Source organism: Schistocerca piceifrons, chromosome X (genome assembly GCF_021461385.2).
Source record: "Schistocerca piceifrons isolate TAMUIC-IGC-003096 chromosome X, iqSchPice1.1, whole genome shotgun sequence".
Lineage (NCBI taxonomy): Eukaryota > Metazoa > Arthropoda > Insecta > Orthoptera > Acrididae > Schistocerca > Schistocerca piceifrons.
The window spans coordinates 799,402,079-799,422,049 of record NC_060149.1 but is presented as its reverse complement, the minus strand read 5'-3'; the positions used below and the strand labels follow the sequence as shown (position 1 = coordinate 799,422,049).

Here is a 19,971-nt window from a genome sequence, read left to right as displayed (position 1 = left end):
TGTGTCAGATCGACCATCCTCTCTGATGTAGAACATTAGTAACAGAAGACCAGCTTCGTGGAGTGGGTGAATGTGACAGACACGGTTGGGTTTTGGTCTGAAGTATCAAAATAAGAGGATGCAAGTAGACAGAAACCTTTTAGTGAACTCTGCAATTTAGCTAAGGTACTTCTAGTGTGGCCTTGCTCAAATGCAGATTTGGAGAAGTGCTTTAGTGAGATGAATATTGCCAAATTTCGTACAGGAACAGGATGGAGAACGCCATGCTCAATCCTATTCTGATGATTCGTGCTGGCCTTCGGCGCCTCGGAATGTGTTGTCACAACTTTCAATTTGAAGATGCAGTTCTGAAAAAAAGTAAAATAGATAAGATTTGAGATAATTCAATAACCGCATAGATCTGTAAATATTTCGAGTTTCCTACACTACCACACTTCACAAAATATTGTGTGCTTCATAGGTAACACCCAAGCCTACGGCAAGAGTAGAGGCGTTAGCAGTGACAACCCAGGACCCTCAACATTACCACAATTCATGGAAGAAGTAATGCGTGACCTTTAAGTATCTGTTTCTCATATGGAGTGAACTGTTGCATTCAAAATTCACGCGTTACACTTTCGAAAGATATTATCGTGGCATGGAAATACTAATTTTCAGTAGTCTAAAGAAAGAAAGATTATCCAAATAAAAGTACAGTGTGCCTTTCGTATACCATATTCAGCACTGTTCCTCACATAAATTATTTTTTTCTGGCAGATTTTGAAAGTTGGTTAGCAAAACTATGTGTGACAAAGTTGGCAACACTGAGCCAAATAGATACGGCTCAGAACTTATCACTAATTTTTCAGCGTTTCTGTCGTCCTTTTTTAAATAGTCCTTCAGTATGCATGTAGCTTTTACTATAGAAAATCGGCGTTTCGCAATACATCTCGCCGTTGGTTTAGTTACAGTTATGAGATACTGGAATGCTTCCGTTAGCAGTGCATTATCTCACAGACCTTTTTTTAGTATTGCTTTATCAAAAAAGCAGCACTCCGTCTTCAAGCCACAAGTGGCCCATCGGTACCATCCGACCGCCGTGTCTTCCTCAGTTGAGGATGTGGATAGGAGGGGCGTGTGGTCAGCACACCGCTCTCCCGGTCGTTATGATGGCTTTCTTTGACCGGAGCCGCTACTATTCTGTCGAGTAGCTCCTCAATTGGCATCACGAGGCTGAGTGCACCCCGGAAAACGGCAACAGCGCATGGCGGCTGGATGGTCACCCATCCAAGTGCCGGCCACGCCCGACAGCGCTTAACTTCGGTGATCTCACGGGAACCGGTGTATCCACTGCGGAAAGGCCGTTGCCTACTGCTTTATCAAGCTGATTAACAAATGGAGCCGAATAAAGATAAAATTATCTGATGATGCTCTCTTTAGACAGCAACAAAGATTTTTTTATTTACTATCTCTCTGTAATTATATGCAATCTTCTTTCCATCGCAGGGTCTACTACGAATATGAAGTTCTGACACATAAATATCGTTTTCATTTTCTGGAAGCCTCTGTGAAAATGAACGCTCTCCACGAAAGTATTTTACATTTTCCCTTAGAAACATTGTGTATCACATATCATCATCATTAACATTCCACTTACGTAAGTTACCACATGTAATGCGTGCCGCCGTCTACAAGAGTTGTGTTTAGAATATTATTTTTGCTGGGTTGCGTCACGACTGAGGTTATGTGTTGCGTCGCCTAGGCCAGCAAATAACGTGAGTGTGTGGCACAATATGTGCTCTGGGAAGGCAGTTCACAGGCGGTGCGCTACATGGCGCGGCTCAGAGTCACGCCGTAACTCACAAGCAGAAAGGAGGAGATAAATCCTTCCGCACCGCTGGAGTGCTGGGCGGATAATGCACTTCACGAGTGCCTCTGAAAACTTTCTTTTGCACATCCTCATTTTTGGGTTTTCTCGGTCTCGCTACTCTCACTCATCCTCTGTCTCTCTCTCTCTCTCTCTCTCTCTCTCTCTCTCTCTCTCTCTCTTCTTTCTCACTCTCACTCTCTCTCTCTCGTTATCGAAATCCCTTCGTACAAACTACCGTAACCAATTTTAAGCCTCAAACTATTTTTCTCTTTCTCTTTAAGTTAATTTCGTTCGGTGCTACGTTCCGTTTTATCTCACACCGCTTATCCTATTGTCCATACCTTTCATTGATATCTTAGCTTCCAAATTAACCTATCCGGAATGTCTCAGTATATACCCAATTAAAATTTCCTTCATGATAGCAAGATACCTCTACAGAAATGTATAATTTATTCTGCTTAACACTTCATCACACCAAATATTGTCCGAGAGTACAATTATAAAGCAATTTTTTGTGAAATTAGTGACAACTACTTTGAAAAAATCCTTTAAAAATTATAGAGACAGATTCTGGTAAAAAGTAAAGTAAAATCAGTACATGTAGTAATTTTGGTTTGTTTTATTACCTACGTAATTTCTTGCTTATCTCCCCTATTATTATCGTGTTCATAGGCTACGACAGGAACATTTCAAAGGGTAAAGCAATTCAGTAATACTTATTTACATTCTGCAAATACAACAGTGCCCCTGTCATTAGCCGAAAGATGTCATACACTCTACTTTATCAACATTTAATACACTACTGGCCATTAAAACAGCTACACCAAGAAGAAATGCAGATGATAAACGGGTATTCATTGGGCAAATATATTATACTAGAACTGACATGTGATTAAATTTTCATGCAATTTGGGTGCATAGATCCTGAGAAATCGGTACCCAGAACAACCACCTCTGACCGTAATAACGGCCTTGATACGCCTGCGCATTGAGTCAAACAGAGCTTGGATGGCGTGTACAGGTGCAGCTGCCCATGGAGCTTCAACACGATACCACAGTTCAGCAAGAGTAGTGACTGGCGTATTGTGGCGAGCCAGTTGCTCGGCCACCATTGACCAGACGTTTTCAGTTGGTGAGAAATCTGGAGAATGTGCTGGCCAGGGCAGCAGTCAAACATTTTCTGCATCCAGAAAGGCCCGTACAGGACCTGCAACATGCGGTCGTGCATTATCCTGCTGAAATGTAGGGTACCGCAGGCATCGAATGAATGGTAGAGCCACGTGTCGTAGCACATCTGAAATGTAACGTCCACTGTTCAAAGTGCCGTCAATGCGATCAAGAGGTGACCGAGACGTGTAACCAATGGCACCCCATACCATCACGCCGGGTGATATGCCAGTATGGCGATGACAAATACACGCTTCCAATGTGTGTTCACCGCGATGTCGCCAAACACGGATGCGACCACCATGATGCTGTAAACAGAACCTGGATTCATCCGAAAAAATGACGTTTTGCCATTCGTGCACCCAGGTTCGTCTGTGATGCAGAGTCAAGAGTAACCGCAGCCATGGTCTCCGAGCTGATAGTCCATGCTGGTGCAAACGTCGTCGAAATTTTCGTGCAGATGGTTGTTGTCTTTCGAACGTCCCGATCTATTGACTCAGGGATCGAGACGTGGCTGTACGGTCCGTTACAGCCATGCGGATAAGATGCTTGTCATCTCGACTGCTAGTGATACGAGACTGTTGGGGTCCAGCACAGCGTTCCGTATTACCCTCCTGAACCTACCGAGTCCATATTCTGCTAACAGTCATTGGATCTCGGCCAACGCGAGCAGCAATGTCGCGATACGATAAACCGCAATCGCGATAGGCTACAATCCGACCTTTGTCAAAGTCGGAAACGATATGGTACGGTTTTCTCCTCCTTACACGAGGCATCACAACAACGTTTCACCAGGCAACGCCGGTCAACTGCTGTTTGTGTATGAGAAATCGTTTGGAAACTTTCCTCATGTGAGCACGTTGTAGGTGTCGCCACCGGCGCCAACCTTGTATGAATGCTCTGAAAAGCTAATCATTTGCATATCAGTGCATCTTCTTCCTGTCGGTTAAATTTCGCGTCTGCAGCACGTCATCTTCGTGGTGTAGCAATTTTAATGGCCAGTAGTGTATTTATTCCATGGATTCTGAAGTCTAGGCAATCACGGCAGTGTGTGACACTTAAGCGGACGTTGCTGTGGGGCAGGATAAGCAGAACTGATTCGAAAAAAATGCTTTATATGTGGTGCCTGTTCTTTCGGACACGGCACAGTGGTCAACGCCTCTGCATAATAAGCAGGAGACCCTGGTTCGAATCCCAGTCCGACTCGAATTTTCCATTCCTCTGTTGACTGAAATCAATTCCCACTCGCAGCCAATTTCTACAACTCCTTACTGTCTTAAATCAATACATTTTGACAGTTAAACTTGCCAACAACGGTGCTCAAGTGATAATCGTAGCATGAGGCGTTTATTAATTGTGTACACTGCGAGGCGGCGGAAGCCATCAGTCCAGCCATGTGGCAGTGATCCGACGTCGAGGCAGATCAGGGCACGAAGCTACACGGATCGTTACGATCGCGTAGGCAAGGTGGCGGTCATCCGTGCTTTGGCCACTTTGCATGGGCCTGTGCATACTCATCGCTGTCATACCCTAATTAGGCCAGTGTTGTCATGGCAACATGCCCTGTGCATTCCAAAATGACGTTAGGTCTTGTTGCAACTCATTCACATGGAAAAATTAAACGTGGGGAAGCATTCTGGCACTTAATTTCACATTTCCACTTCCTCTGACGGCTCTTCAATGTCTGAGATTGGCATAACAAACTTCTCCGGCCACTCAAGGGAGTGCACTGTTTATCCAACTTGTACTCCATCTCTCTCAATGTCATTCACATATGGGTGTTACACTGTTACACTTGTACTCCGAAATTTGGATTAAACAAGGCCATTAAATCTGCATGTGCCATACGTTTCACAAGAAGTAGTGTACGTTTGTTTTATGCGTGGCACTCTCAACACAAATTAACTATTACCCACTGTAACTTGGGCGTGGGGGGAGATTTGTCTGAAGAAAAATTATTGATGTATTACACTGTTAGTTTCACTTCTTTTCGTCTTTTCGGACAGTCACAAAAAAAGTGTGTGTGAAATCTTATGGGACTTAACTGCTAAGGTCATCAGTCCCTAAGCTTACACACTACTTAACCTTTTTTTTTTTTTTTTGGTCATCAGTCTACTGACTGGTTTGATGCGGCCCGCCACGAATTCCTTTCCTGTGCTAACCTCTTCATCTCAGAGTAGCACTTGCAACCTACGTCCTCAATTATTTGCTTGACGTATTCCAATCTCTGTCATCCTCTACAGTTTTTACCCTCTACAGCTCCCTCTAGTACCATGGAAGTCATTCCCTCATGTCTTAGCAGATGTCCTATTATCGTGTCCCTTCTCCTTATCAGTGTTTTCCACATATTCCTTTCCTCTCCGACTCCGCGTAGAACTTCCTCATTCCTTACCTTATCAGTCCACCTAATTTTCAACATTCGTCTGTAGCACCGCATCTCAAATGCTTCGATTCTCTTCTGTTCCGGTTTTCCTAAAGACAAACACACACAACCATGCCCGAGGGAGGACTCGAACCTCCGCCGGGACAGTCATAGAACATGATTACATTCATTACGTTATCGCCTATATAGTGACCATGCTATATGTTTTTTGTTTTTTTTTTATTTCAAATGGCTTTAGTCAGTGGCCTCTACAGCGAAGAACAAAATTCATAAGTACGAGACGAAATTAAATAATGGTTGCTTTATATATAGGACACGAACTCAGAATCCACATTTTTCATCAATGTAACGACGCATAACTTAGCTTTATTTCAAAATTTAGCTGTTCCATAAACTAGCAAATTTGTACATATATGTGGATTGGTTCATTAAAGTATCCCTACAGATCTTGAAATGAAATAACTGAGGGCATTGATATGCAAATTAGATTACCTCATGTTGAATGCCAAATATGTATAAAATAAATTGAGGAGTTTGTATGCAAATCGCGTCACGCCGCACACTAGAAGTCTACTACATTTATTGTACTGAATTAATAACGACACGATCCCATGTTGGTCGCAAAAAATGTAATAAAAAGCTAAATAATGATAGATATTGTTTTATCAATTACAAATTGCCGGTGAAAGACAGTGATTGTAAAAATGATTGGTTTGTTTGTAGAATAACTTTTTCTGCTATCAGTCGTGATTAAAAAAATAATCACTTTCACGACACTTTTCGGGAAATGACTTCCACTTTCTAGTGTGTTTTCACTCATATGGAAATGTAGAGCACTATTTTAATTACTGAATAGAGTTCATAAATTGGATCTCTTGGAATGAATGGATATATATTCTATATTCATAGCACAAAAATATGAAGAAAAACTGGAAAATGACAGTGATTTCCATCAAATGTTTCGATAATGTCCTTAAATAAGCGAAAAATAGCGATACCAAAAAATCAGTACGCTTCTAACATACACAATCAAATAATTATCAAGGTTATTAAGATAAAATACCTGCTGTACAAAAGAATAGTACGAGGGTTATTCCAAAAGTAAGGTCCGATCGGTCGCGAAATGGAAACGACTATGAAAATCCGATAAAGCTTTGCACAGATGTGTTGGGTAGTGTCTCTAGTATAACCCCAGTTAGCATCACGTCGCTCTTCTCATTTCTGAGCTCGCAGTGAGTGCGTAAAGATGTCTAGAAAATAGTGTCTGCCGCCAAGTACGAGGGCCTGGTGAGAAATTTCGCCTGAAGCTATGCGGCCAACATTACATAACTGTCGTGCTGTTTCGTCTTCACGACAATTCTCAGCCGCATTCTGCAGGGGCAATGAAGATGCTCCTGCATCGTTTTCAAATGGAAATGTTAGATTACCCACAATACAGTCCGCAATTGTCTCCCCCTGAGTTTCATCTCTGGTCACATGAACCGCTGTCTTTGACGACAACATTTTGACACAGACAACGAGGTGTAGGCCAGCGAGGAGAATTGGCGGAAAGCACTGGCGGCTGCCTTCTATGATGAGGCTATTGAAAAGTTGGTACAACGCTATGACAAAAGTCTGAGTCAGAACTTTTGGAATAACCCTCGTATATCAAACTGTTTGGACTATCTATAGCGTTATCTCTGTTGACCATACGCAAAATACGTAATTCCTGTGCTGTGAAAACGAGACAGTGGGAAACACCCACAAGAGGTTGGAAAAGGTGTATGGAGATGCTGCTGTCGATCACAGTACAGTTAGTCGGTGGGCGAGCAGGTTACGTGATGAAAGCGGGCACGGCAATATTGAGGATTGCCCTCGCAGCGGCACTACAGACAATGTGCAGAGAGTTAGCGAATTGGTGACTGCTGACAGACGCATCACAGTGAACGAATTGTCACGCTACGTTGAGATAGGGGAAGGAAGTGTCTCCAGAATACTGAAAGTGTTGGCGTTAAAAAAGGTTTGTGCCAGGTGGATTCCCAGAATGTTGAAAGTGGCTCACAAAGAAACAAGAAAAACGGTATGCAGCGAACTTTTGGAACAGTACGAAAATGGTGGGGATGAATTTCTTTGAAGAATTGTGACAGGTGATGAAACATGGCTCCATCATTTTTCATCAGAGACGAAGAGGGAATCAATGGAGTGGCATCAAGCAAATTCACCCAAGGAAAAAAAATTCAAAACCACACCTTCTGCTGGAAAAGTAATGGCTACGGTGTTTTTAGATTCCGAAGGACTCTTGCTTGTGAACATCATGCCAAGTGGAACCACCATAAATTCTGATGCATATGTGACAACACTGAAGAAACTTCAAGCTCGACTGAGTCGTGTTCGACCACATCGGCAAAAGCAGGATGTTTTGCTGTTGCACGACAAACCATGGAAGCGATCACAACACTCGGATGGACAACACTGAAACAGCCGCCTTACAGTCCTGACCTGGCTCCATGTGACTATCATCTCTTTGCGAAACTGAAAGACTCTCTTCGTGGAACAAGGTTTGAAGATGATGACTCCCTTGTGCACGCTGCCAAGCAGTGGCTCCAACAGGTTGGTCCAGAATTTTACCGTGTGGCGCTAGTTCCAAGATGGCGTAAGGCAGTTGAGAGGAATGGAAATTATGTGGAGAAATGAATATATTGTTCCTAAAGGATGTATCTACACCCTGTTAAACTTTCAAACATGTAGAATAAAAGATGGATTTTAAAAAAATAGGGTGCATTTCTTTTGGAGTGACCCTCGTACTTTAAATATGCGCTGTAACAGTTGTGAGCGTTATTTAGTATTGGAATTGAAGTTGATGTAAGTCAAGAATGCATTTAATATGACGAAGACGCCACTATCAACACCTCAGTAAGTTTGAACAAGGTCGTGCTCACTGAGTTTGAACGAGGTCGTATAATAGAGCTACGAGAAGCTGGATGTTCCTTCCGCTATACTGCAGAAAGACTTGGCAGGAATGTAGCCACTGTACATGACACATTACACTTGTCTACATTGAGATTCAATTGCCATTACCTGCACCATGCGTCAATTCGCTGCAGATCCTCCTACATTTCAGTACAATTTTCCATTGTTGCAACCTCTCGATATACCACAGCATCATCCACAAAAAGCCTCAGTGAACTTCCAATGTCATCCACAAGGTCATTTATGTATATTGTGAATAGCAACGGTCCTACGACACTCCCCTGTGGCACACCTGAAATCACTCTTACTTCGGAAGACTTCTCTCCATTGAGAATGACACACTGCGTTCTGTTATCTAGGAACTCTTCAATCCAATCACAAAATTTGTCTGATAGTCCATATGCTCTTACTTTGTTCATTAAACGACTGTGGGGAACTGTATGTAACGCCTTGCGGAAGTCAAGAAACACGGCATCTACCTGGGAACCCGTGTCTATGGCCCCCTGAGTCTCGTGGACGAATAGCGCGAGCTGGGTTTCACACGACCGTCTTTTTCGAAACCCATGCGGATTCCTACAGAGTAGATTTCTAGTCTCCAGAAAAGTCATTATATTCGAACATAATACGTGTTCCAAAATTCTACAAATGATCGACGTTAGAGATATAGGTCTATAGTTCTGCACATCTGTTCGACGTCCCTTCTTGAAAAGGGGAATGACCTGTGCCCTCTTCCAATCCTTTTGTTTTTTAGCTGTCGTCCTTTGATGTCCCATACGTGCTCGGTTGGAGACAGATATGGTGATCGAGCAAGCCAAGGCAACATGTCAACGCTCTGTAGAGTCTGATGGGTTACAACAGCGGTATGTGGGCGAGCGTTCTGTTGCGTTTTTTTTATGAAAGTCGATTCTGCCTAAATACCAGTGATGGGCGTGTGTTGGTTAGGAGTAGGCCAAGTGAACGCCTGCAACCAACTTATCTCCGGCCTAGAAGTACTGGACGTGCACTTTAATTTATGATATGGGGTGCGACATCGTGTGACAGTAGGAGCACTCTCGTGGTTATCTCACACGCCCTGACTGCAAATTCGTACGCCAGTGTGGAGATCCGACCATTCACGAACGCTCGCCCACATCCCGCTGTTGTAACCCAACAGGCTCTATGTTGTCTTGGCCTGCTCGATCACCATATCTGTCTCCAAACCAGCACGTATGGGACATCAAAGGACGACAGCTCCAGCGTCATCCACGACACCATTAACCGTCCCTGAATTGACTGAACAAGTGCAACAGGCATGGAGCCCTATCCCTCAAACTGACATACAGCACCTGTACCATACAATGCATGCACGTTTGTATGATAGGATTCAAAATTCTGGGCCCGCCGCGGTGGTCTAGCGGTTCTAGGCGCGCAGTCCGGAACCGCGCGACTGCTACGGTCGCAGGTTCGAATCCTGCCTCGGGCATGGATGTGTGTGAAGTCCTTAGGTTAGTTAGGTTTAAGTAGTTCTAACTTCTAGGGGACTGATGACCACAGATGTTAAGTCCCATAGTGCTCAGAGCCATTTGAACCATTTTTTTTTTCAGAATTCTGGCTGTTACACCGGTTATTAATGTTCCAGCGTTTCACATTTTATCATATATTGATGACATAATGACTTGTACGTTGTTACGTTTAAAGCTATTTGGAGCCATCAAAGGCACTCCAAGATAGGAAATCAGAGATACAATGCAGAGAGCAGGAAAGAGTGGTAGCGTTTAGGTTACCGGAGATAAATAGTAACACGAGAGCCGTGCAAATTGCAGACTGTCTGGGAAGCTGTCCCAGGGGAGAAGTTTCACTTCAGAGAATTAAGTAGTAACTCCCATCCACCGCTTAGATGCTGTCGTAAGGCGGCAATGTAGAAGATGACCAGGAAAAGGCACATCTTGGCAGAGGCAATAAGCTTGATACTTGCTCCTGAGAACTTCAACGTCAGTGGGTTTACACAGGTTAGAGTGCCACTACCGGAGTCCCCACCCACAGAAGGATGGTGGACGGGGCCAAGTGACGTAAAACATTGTTGTTGCTGGCCGTAATAGGACTGGCAGTGACGTTTAGGTTTCAGCTGAATGCTGTTGATACCGGCCTTCGACTCTGTTAATGTAAAATGCAGAAGCATTCCTACCTACTGAGTAGGAGTAGGGGAGGAATCTAAATTTGGTTGGCCAGAAGCGTCCTGGAGGTGCAGAACGATTCGCTAGATTGATCAAAGCTTGTTAAGTGCCGGTGGAATCTTGGGTCGGCTATAAGAGGGGAGTAATGGAGCGCCACCACGATTCTCTAAAAACCCATGTTTTTGCATTCAGGGAGAGTTCTCAGTCAGATCGCTGGGGCGCCGACTACGTATCACTCGCGGCTAGCCTCGGTAAGCTCCGACATGTCTCTTTTTCTCACGTGGACTGCTGCTCTCAAGTTTGTACTTAATGTATTGCTAGTGTTCGCTTCTTCTCTTATCACCTGCCCCCGTGGCTTCAGACACTGCCTCCTGTTGTGCAACCAATTGCCTCCTTTGCTTTTATAATGTTTAGAATTAACCTTCAATGTAGTAGTTAGTCTTATCGAAAATAAATAGTGTTAAAACCCCCTGAATTCGATGAGTCTCGAGCTGCAAGCATCGCGTAGGGTCCCAGAATCCGCATCTCTCGTACGTGGCCGGTGACAGTGTTTGGCGCTAATTCAAGTCATCAACCTGCCTTCACTGCGAATTTGCCTTTCTGCATTTGCTCCTCACACGCTCAAAAATTGTAGACGCCCTGTCTTCCCTCTATACTGTGTCAGGACACGACAATTTTCTGCATCTACATCTACATCCATACTCCGCAAGCCACCTGACGGCGTGTGGCGGAGGGTACCTTGAGTACCTCTATCGGTTCTCCCTTCTATTCCAGTCTCGTATTGTTCGTGGAAAGAAGGATTGTCGGCATGCTTCTGTGTGGGCTCTAATCTCTCTGATTTTATCCTCATGGTCTCTTCGCGAGATATACGTAGGAGGAACCAATATACTACTTGACTCTTCGGTGAAGGTATGTTCTCGAAACTTTAACAAAAGCCCGTACCGAGCTACTGAGCGTCTCTCCTGCAGAGTCTTCCACTGGAGTTTATCTATCATCTCCGTAACGCTTTCGCGATTACTAAATGATCCTGTAACGAAGCGCGCTGCTCTCCGTTGGATCTTCTCTATCTCTTCTATCAACCCTATCTGGTACGGATCCCACACTGCGAGCAGTGTTCAAGCAGTGGGCGAACAAGCGTACTGTAACCTACTTCCTTTGTTTTCGGATTGCATTTCCTTAGGATTTCAATCGCTTATCTCGCGCTTACATTAACCTGTGATTTTGCTACGTTACTAACTAAAATGTGCTACAGTGACAAATGTATTCCCGAAATTTCGTTATTCTACATTAATTATTTCTTGAAGCTGGGGTTTTTTCCGTCAGTGTACCTCCAGACGTCCTTCCAAGGACGTGTGCAATTCATGCCAAGCAGAATCGCTGCTCTATTGCGTTTCATACGTGGACCAGCAGCAGGTGGCCATCATGTATTGACTCATCAGTGTATACAGGAATGAATTTTAGGTGAGTAAGTCAATACTCTAGGTCATTTTACCAAAAATTTCTACTCTCCGTGCAGTTTACTTTTACATCGCTTCATAACTCTGTGATGCTCTCCAACACATCTCTCTAAAACCGCAGACCCATACGTCAACGAAGCTAACTGTCCAGCTCCAACAAATGGAGATCTCGCATTGAACACTCGCCGAGTCACACTGACTCAAAACAAACAGGAAACGGATTACTGACTACAGGCATGTTCTACGAAACACAGTGTGGACCACACTGGCTTCAGTTAGCGTCATACATTACCACGATTTAGCTAAAACATCAGCGCATAAGTCTAGAACACTGAAAGGTCTATGTCGGATCAAGGAGCAGACGACAGTTCGTCAGAATCGAGTATCTCTTTGGGAGAATGAACCATGTCAAAATTAATCCACTTGGTATGCATCATAGGAGGGCGCACTGAAAAGTAATCCTTCCGAATTTTTGCATGCGAAAACTCTGAGTCTTTTGAATTAAAGAAACGTTATTAACGTTCCACTTTTTTTCTTCTTCGTGGCTACATATTTATTTCTCAATGTAGTCACCGTGGCGACGATCGCATTTCCCCTAACGAGAGACGAGTTTGTTGATTGCGCCACTGTACAATGTTTGAGTTTGTTGACGGGGCCACAACCTCACCTCTGCTTGCACCGCTCCATCACTATCAAAATGAAGTCCTCGAAGGTGTCCGTTAAGGTTTGCAAACAGATGAAAATCGCCTAGGGCCAAGTCGGGAGGATGATTAATGACAGTAAATCCAAGGCGTCGGATTGTTGCAGATCTCAAAGCGTTTGATCTGGCATTGTCATGTTGAAGGACAGGTTCCTCCATGTGTGGGCGAAGTCTTCGAATTAGAAACTCGATTACAGCACGCTGTTTCTCACTCATCAACATAGTTACATTACACTCCGACACGTTACACGCTACAGTTCGGAGCCCACTAACGGCAGAGGGCTGGAAATATGCAGACATGAATAAAAATGTAGAATGTTAATAACGTTTGTGTTATGCCGGAGCCAAGGTAGTCCCTGAGAGCAGAGGACCGGGTTGTCTATGTAGAAGGCGTAGCAAAAGCACCATGGTAAACACCGGCTATTTACATACAAGATAATGGAAACAGAAATTCCGACCACTACTTTCTGCAGTGAGAGCTCGAGCCACGGCCTGTAGGGAGTATCACTACGCCAAAACCTGATTGGCTGGAGACAGCTATTTAGGGGCTAGAACCAGCCCCAAAGTTTAGTTCACTCTGGATGCCAGCCTCGTGAACTTCGACCGCTGAAGATTATGTTTTCGTCTCTGAATTGGACTTTTACTAGTGTGTATGTGTTACCGCGAACCTTTGTGGAAATGTAGAAGTGAACTTTTGTATGTCTCAATTAGTAGACTTTTACGGGCATCGATATTGTTACATTTCTTTTGTTGTCAAGTCATCAACCTTGTAAACGTACATAAATAAAAGTTGTGTTTGTGAAAAATTGCTAATTGTCAGTCACTGTAGTTTGTTTTATTTATAAAGCTTTAAGCGTTTCGGGGGCATTGCTTTTAAGCTCTCCCACGGATATGAGGAAGGCGAAATGCCCTCGGACTTCAAGAAGAATGTAGTACTCTTAATAACGAATACGGCTGATACTCATACGTGTGAATATCGAGGCTGTGCCAGCCCTACGCCAGATGTGAACCAGATAGACTGAAAAAAGCAGTCATAGAATTTTTACATTTAGAGTTAGCTTCCTTGACTGAAATATACTCTTTGAAATTCTGAAGGCAGCAGGTACAAGATACAGGTAGCGATAGGTTATCCGCAGTTTGTACAGAAACAAAACTGCAGTCATCACAGTGGTAGCATATGGAAGAGAGGAGTAGTTGAGAGGGAAATGAGGGAGGGTTATAGCCTGTCCCTCATTGTATTCAATCTGTACGCTGAGCAAGCAGTAAAGGAAAGCAAGGAGATATCTGGAAAGGGAATTAAAATTCAATTAAGTTTGGATATCTCACATACATTCGTCCTAACCCACTGACACAGCAAGCTTTGCAATCTGAGGCAGGGCAAACGCGCACAGCGCAGTTAGTTGCACACAAGTCAAAACAATTCAAAAGGACCGTGGCGGTTCTGTCAGCAGTGCATGGTATCAGGAACCCAATCTGATTATTGCGTTTATACCGTCCTATAGATGTATTTACAATTCCACGGGGTCTGCAGTTTTTCATGATTCGGCATATCTATTGTTTTTCACTTTGTGGCCATGCGCCATTCATGTCGCAACAGTCATCTGTTAACCTAAGAGAGGGAAATAATGTATTCCATCCCTTTGTGAATCGTGTCGACTATGTTCTGTATATTACTGTATTTTAACTGTTAGTGCATCATGTCTTCTGAGGGGAGGCTGAGTATCAGCATTTGCCTAAACGAGCGTGAAAAATCGTCTAAGATCCACGCTCAGTCTGGCTGGTGTACCAAATCAACTCCTGGACGAAAGGATGCATTTCAGATCAAGACCCGAACTGGGACCGTTACCTTTTGCGTCCAAAGTCCCAAGTTCGAATCCTGCTAAACATGCAGTTTCAATCTACTAAGAAGTTTCAAATCAGCAAACACTCCGCTGCAGAGTGAATATTTATTGTGAACCCCAACATTGACAAGAAACAGAACTCACATTTTCCTCGATGATGATGATGATGATGATGATGATGATGATGATGTTCAACTGCGCGGTCGTCAGCGCCTGGACAAAACCCCAAATTTTTCACAGTCCAGTCTAGCCACTGTCAATAACGACGATGATGAAACAATGATGAAAACACAAACACCCAGTAGTCCCTGGGCAGAGGAAATCCCCAAGCCGGCCGGGAATCGAACCCGGGACTCCGTGGGAAAGGTCGGTGGCAAAGAGGGCAGGTGTCGTCTTCCGAGGCCTGGCCTCAATGTGCCATTCCCTTCCTCCCAGGGTCAAGGAAGGAAAGGAGTTCGACAGGATCAAGAGAACTTTATTCGATCAAATTCATTTATATATCTTGTTTTTTTTTATTCCTGTTTTTGTTATTTTTAACTGGACCCTACAACCGCCACCAGAAGCTTCCGAGTCGTCTTCGCGTAATGAAAGTGAGGGGGACTCCCTCTAAACCGTTTTCTCAGAGGATCAATCGTGTGCCGTGAATCATTTTCAAGTGTGCCTTCTAGTACTCGGAAAGCCCCAATGGACACGAGGATCCTCGAATAATGCGCCTAAGTAATTCGATAGCCGTGTGCGGTACAATGCATGGTGGCGAAACGCCTCATGAGTCGTCGTCAGGTGGACCCACAAGTCCAGAGCGCTTTCGGGCGCGGCTTACAAAATGTAATACAGCACCATGCCCTTCAGCCATTTGTGGGCGTTCGTTCTGGTAAGTAAATGGTATCTGGGTGTAGGAGTCCGTCCGGCGTGATAGACTCTGGCTGTCGTCGCATCAGGAGCGCCAGCATACGTTGCACAAGATCCCAGCAGCTGCCTGCCACAGCACATGTCAGGCGGTGCGCGTCCAAATCGACGACTACGCAGTGCTGACACCAAGCGTTGTCAGTGAGATTGGAATGGATGTGCTGACGAGTGGCTAATTTGCCGTTCACTATCACATACCACAAGGAACGAGCGTACGTGGGCAGGTATTGCGTGGGGACGGCTCGCAACACCCTGGTCCAGCTGATGTTTGGGTATTGTTTTTCGACGTTTTTTTGGGGCTGTCGTGCCTGATAGATGCGGTAGTAATCTCTCGTGCTCGGCGCCCTCGTCGCCGGTAGATCCTAGGTCATTTAGCTCAGTTCTACCAAGAAATCGCGGATGTGGGCTAGAAACGGAGCTATGTGGCCCACGGGGACCAGTGGACGAATATCTCGCGGCGCGACTATCTGTAGCAGCGTCCCCATCAAGCTGTTGGCCGCGGACCACAGCGACATCGTCCGTAAATACAATGCTCGCGTGCGCTTGTTGGCATGAATCAACCCCAGGCCCCCTGCCAGTGGAGGCCTCGATAAAGTAGTGTAGTGAAGTTTGAATATTTGACCTGAACTCACAAATTGTCCGTACGCCGCCTGGAAACTGTGGCACATGGTGACGATTAGCGGAAGAATGTGCGCAAAATAATTAAGTTTGGACGCTAGGTAAGTGTTGATGTAACGCGTTCGGAGAATCATATCCATACTGCGGAATCTGCTATCACAGAGCGGCGCCCGTGTGTCTGTCGCATTTCGGCGAACTGTACTGGAGAACTTCACACCCAATGCGTTCAGTGAGAGAACGTTTTGGAAGGGGATCGCTTCTGGGTGGAGAAGGCCTCTCCCAACATCCATGGATGTTTTGCGCATATTGACGGCGCTGCCGGATACCGCGCCGTAGTGACACAACCACTGAAGCGTCCCTTGGATTCGCCCAACCGCACCAAGAGCACCACGTCGTCAGCGAAGGCAGCACATCGGAAAGGCACGTCTCGAATGCAGATGCCTTCCAGTCGTTGACGAAGGCAGTGCAGTGCAGGTTCGAGGGCCGTCGCGAATAAAACTCCTGATAAAGGACATCCCTGTCGCACCAACCGTCCAAGAGCGATGTGTTCAGTCTGGTGGCCCTTGACAATACTCAGGGAGCGCGCCCCGTGGATTAAGCGTAAGATCACCCTTGCTGACTCTTGCGAGAGGCCCATTCGTTCGAGCACGATGCGAAGGAAACTGTGGTCGATACGATCAAAGGTGTGATGAAAATCGACGGCGACAAGGGCGCCTCGGAGGCGGCAAACTGCTGCCAGCGCCGTGACGTCGCGGTAAGCGCCAAGTGCCCTGTGGATGTTGTTGTCACTGTCCAAACACGTCTGGTCAGGATGGATCATGTGTCCGATGGTGATATGAAGACGTGTGCGGAGGATACGGGCGAAAAGTTTATAATCCTCGTTCAGGAACGAAGAGGACGATAGTCGTGACAATGGGGAGAACCGCTCAGTTCGGCAACTGGTATCATGATGCCTTCGAGGAAATCTGTGGAGACGGTAAAATCGTCGCTGAGGAGGTCACGAAACATCTGAATCCACTGAGCGCCCATCAGGTGATAGAAGGCGCGGTAGAATTCGTTCGGTAAGCCGTCGAGCCCGTTGACTTTGCCATGGCCGCTTTTAAGTCTTCAGCAGTTATGGGAGCCAGCAGGACGTCGTCCTTAGCCACTAGGGCCACTACTCTGGGCTCAAAAAAATGGCTCAGTCCCCTGTAAGTTAGAACTACTTAAACCTAACTAACCTAAGGATATCACACACATCCATGCCCGAGGTAAGGTTCGAACCTGCGACCGTAGCGTCGCGCGGTTCCAGACTGAAGCGCATAGAACCGCTCGGCCACACCGGCCGGCTCATTGAAGGCAACTGTGTGTTCGGGGCACCCATGTCTGCTCCACATTTGCAGGCTGGTTCTGGCTGTTTTCCAATAAGTGTAGATACATCGGATAGGATCCGTGGCCAGACAGAAAATGACCTATCCCTTTAGTTTAGTTAGGTGGAAGTGTTTCATTTTTAATCTCTCTCTACCTGAAGTCAAAAACCCGTATACACGTGTTGCTGTTTCCGATGGATCCCATTCCGTTTGCCAAATCTCAAGGACTAGGTTTTTAATATCCGTTACGTTTTGGGAAACCCTTCCCATAATGTGTTCCACCTTGTGAAGTCATGCTTACTTAACCAACACACTGCTGCACGTCGTCCAATGATTAAATCAGCTGGACATAGGCCAATTATTACTGCTAGCCTATCTGTTGGAGATGTGCCCAATGCCCCAACTATCCCAATGATTATGTTTCTCTGGACACTTCTTATGGCCGCGGACGGCCTAAGAAGCCTAAGTCTGTGGGCCCAGACACTCGCCCCCTACCCAATAATTGTCGCAAGTAGACTAGCGTGTTAAAGCTTGATAACATGTAAGGGGAGATGAAATCTCGTTTGCGCAATACTTATAATTTTATTATAGAGTGTCAATGTTTTATTAGAGCCTTGCTCAGCACGTGTGTCAATTTCCTTTTAATATTATATAATTGGATTTCTTCGGTGCTACATCCAACTTGGATCTCTAACAGCGTTCCCTTAATCTCAACATTGAAATTGTTGCTCTTTTTTCCATTTGCTTCCTCAAATTGGATTGAACCAAGGCCAGCAGATCAACTGCATAAGCTACAGCCCCAAGATGACCGCCTCTTGCTGCAAGGTGTTCGTCAGGGGCTCCATGTTAATGACCCAGACTACGGGACCACAAACAAAGCCTTCGGGACACCCTTTGGTTACCCTCTTAATGACTGATCGTCCTGGTGCCTCTAACTCAGCGGATCTTTCCTTGTAATATGCCCTCGAACAACCATAAAGCTTCCCCGGACACTCCATCTCCATTAATTGGTAGAAGAGTGAGGGCCACCACAGGTTGTCAAATGTGTCTGCGATATCCACCATGACTCCAGTGCCGCGCGGAGTGGCCGCGCGGTTCTAGGCGCTACAGTCTGGAACCAAGCCACCGCTATGGCCGCAGGTTCGAATCCTGCCTCGGGCATGGATGTGTGTGATGTCCTTAGGTTAGTTAGGTTTAATTAGTTCTACGTTCTAGGCGACTGATGACCTCAGAAGTTGTCGCATAGCGCTCAGAGCCATTTGAACCATTTAGAGGCGCCATGTCACTGATTGCGCGGCCCCTCCTGCCAGAGGTTTGAGTCCTCCCTCGGGCATGGGTGTGAGTGTTGTTCTTAGCATAAGTTCGTTTAAGCTAGTGTGTAAGTCTAGGGACCAATGACCTCAGCAGTCTCGTCCCTTATGAATTCACACACAGGCATGACTCCAGTCACATATCTGCATTCTGAGGAGTGTGCAAGACTGATTGCTCGGTTAATCGCCTCTTCTGTCGATTGTCCCTTTCTGAATCCGAGTTACCACTCATTCGTGCCGTACAACATCCGATCACTCGTCAGCCTATCACAGACAAGTCTTTCTACAGTTTTTCCCATAACACGTAATAAACATATTGGTCTGTAACTCGGGGTTGCAGGATCTTTATCCGCTCCCTTTTTTAAGTATGACCACTCCCGCCTTCTTTTATTCATGGTGTAGGAAATTTCCTTTGATTTAAGCACGAGTTATATAATTGTCGTAAAACTGGTGACAATTTTGGTCTTAAATTTTGAAGCACAACTACCGGTACCCGCCTGGGCATGGTGCCTCATTTCCTCTAAAGGACAAAATGGATAAATTTGTGTGTTATTTTGACAAATTTCTTATAACCACGCCTCAGACCTTGTTCGAGTGTATCTACCGAAGGATCATCATCTGGTAGTAGAGCTTTTAGTAATATGTTTGCTGTAGCTTCCCAGTCTGCAGTCGTCGCATAGTTCCTATTCTCCCGACTTATGGTGGTGAGAACGGTTGCTGCCCGAATTTTCTCTTTAGCCAATCAGATTACAAGACTATTCAGTAGGCACAATTTCTCGCAATACGTGTGCTCGTAGTACCATCTGTTATTCGTATGACACTCCACTTCGTGAGCCACGTGTCAGCTGCTGTAGCTTCGCTCAATTGAGATGTGAAGTGTGCCAGAAATGTTATAATTTACAGTGTGACAGTTATTGAACTTCATCCTTGCAGCGGTGTACCCTAGGTCTCTAGAAGAACGTAGCGTTCCAAAGGATTGGAAAAGGACACAGGCCATCCCCGTTTTCAAGAAGGGACGTCTAACAGATGTGCAGAACTATAGACCTGTATATCTAACGTCGATCAGTTGTAGAATTTTGGAACACGTATAATGACTTTTCTGGAGACTAGAAATCTACTCTGTAGGAATCAGCATGGGTTTCGAAAAATACGATCGAGTTAAACCCAGCTCGCGCTATTCGTCCACGAGACTCAAAGGGCCATAGACACGGGTTCACAGGTAGATGCCGTGTTTCTTCACTTCCGCAAGGCGTTAGATACAGTTCCCCACAGTCGTTTAATGAACAAAG

At 45.2% G+C, this 19,971-nt stretch overlaps 1 pseudogene; it reads right to left on the bottom strand.

The window, feature by feature from the left end:
• Positions 1-1,231: 1,231 nt before the first annotated feature.
• LOC124723258 lies at positions 1,232-1,348 on the bottom strand (annotated as a pseudogene).
• Positions 1,349-19,971: the final 18,623 nt, after the last annotated feature.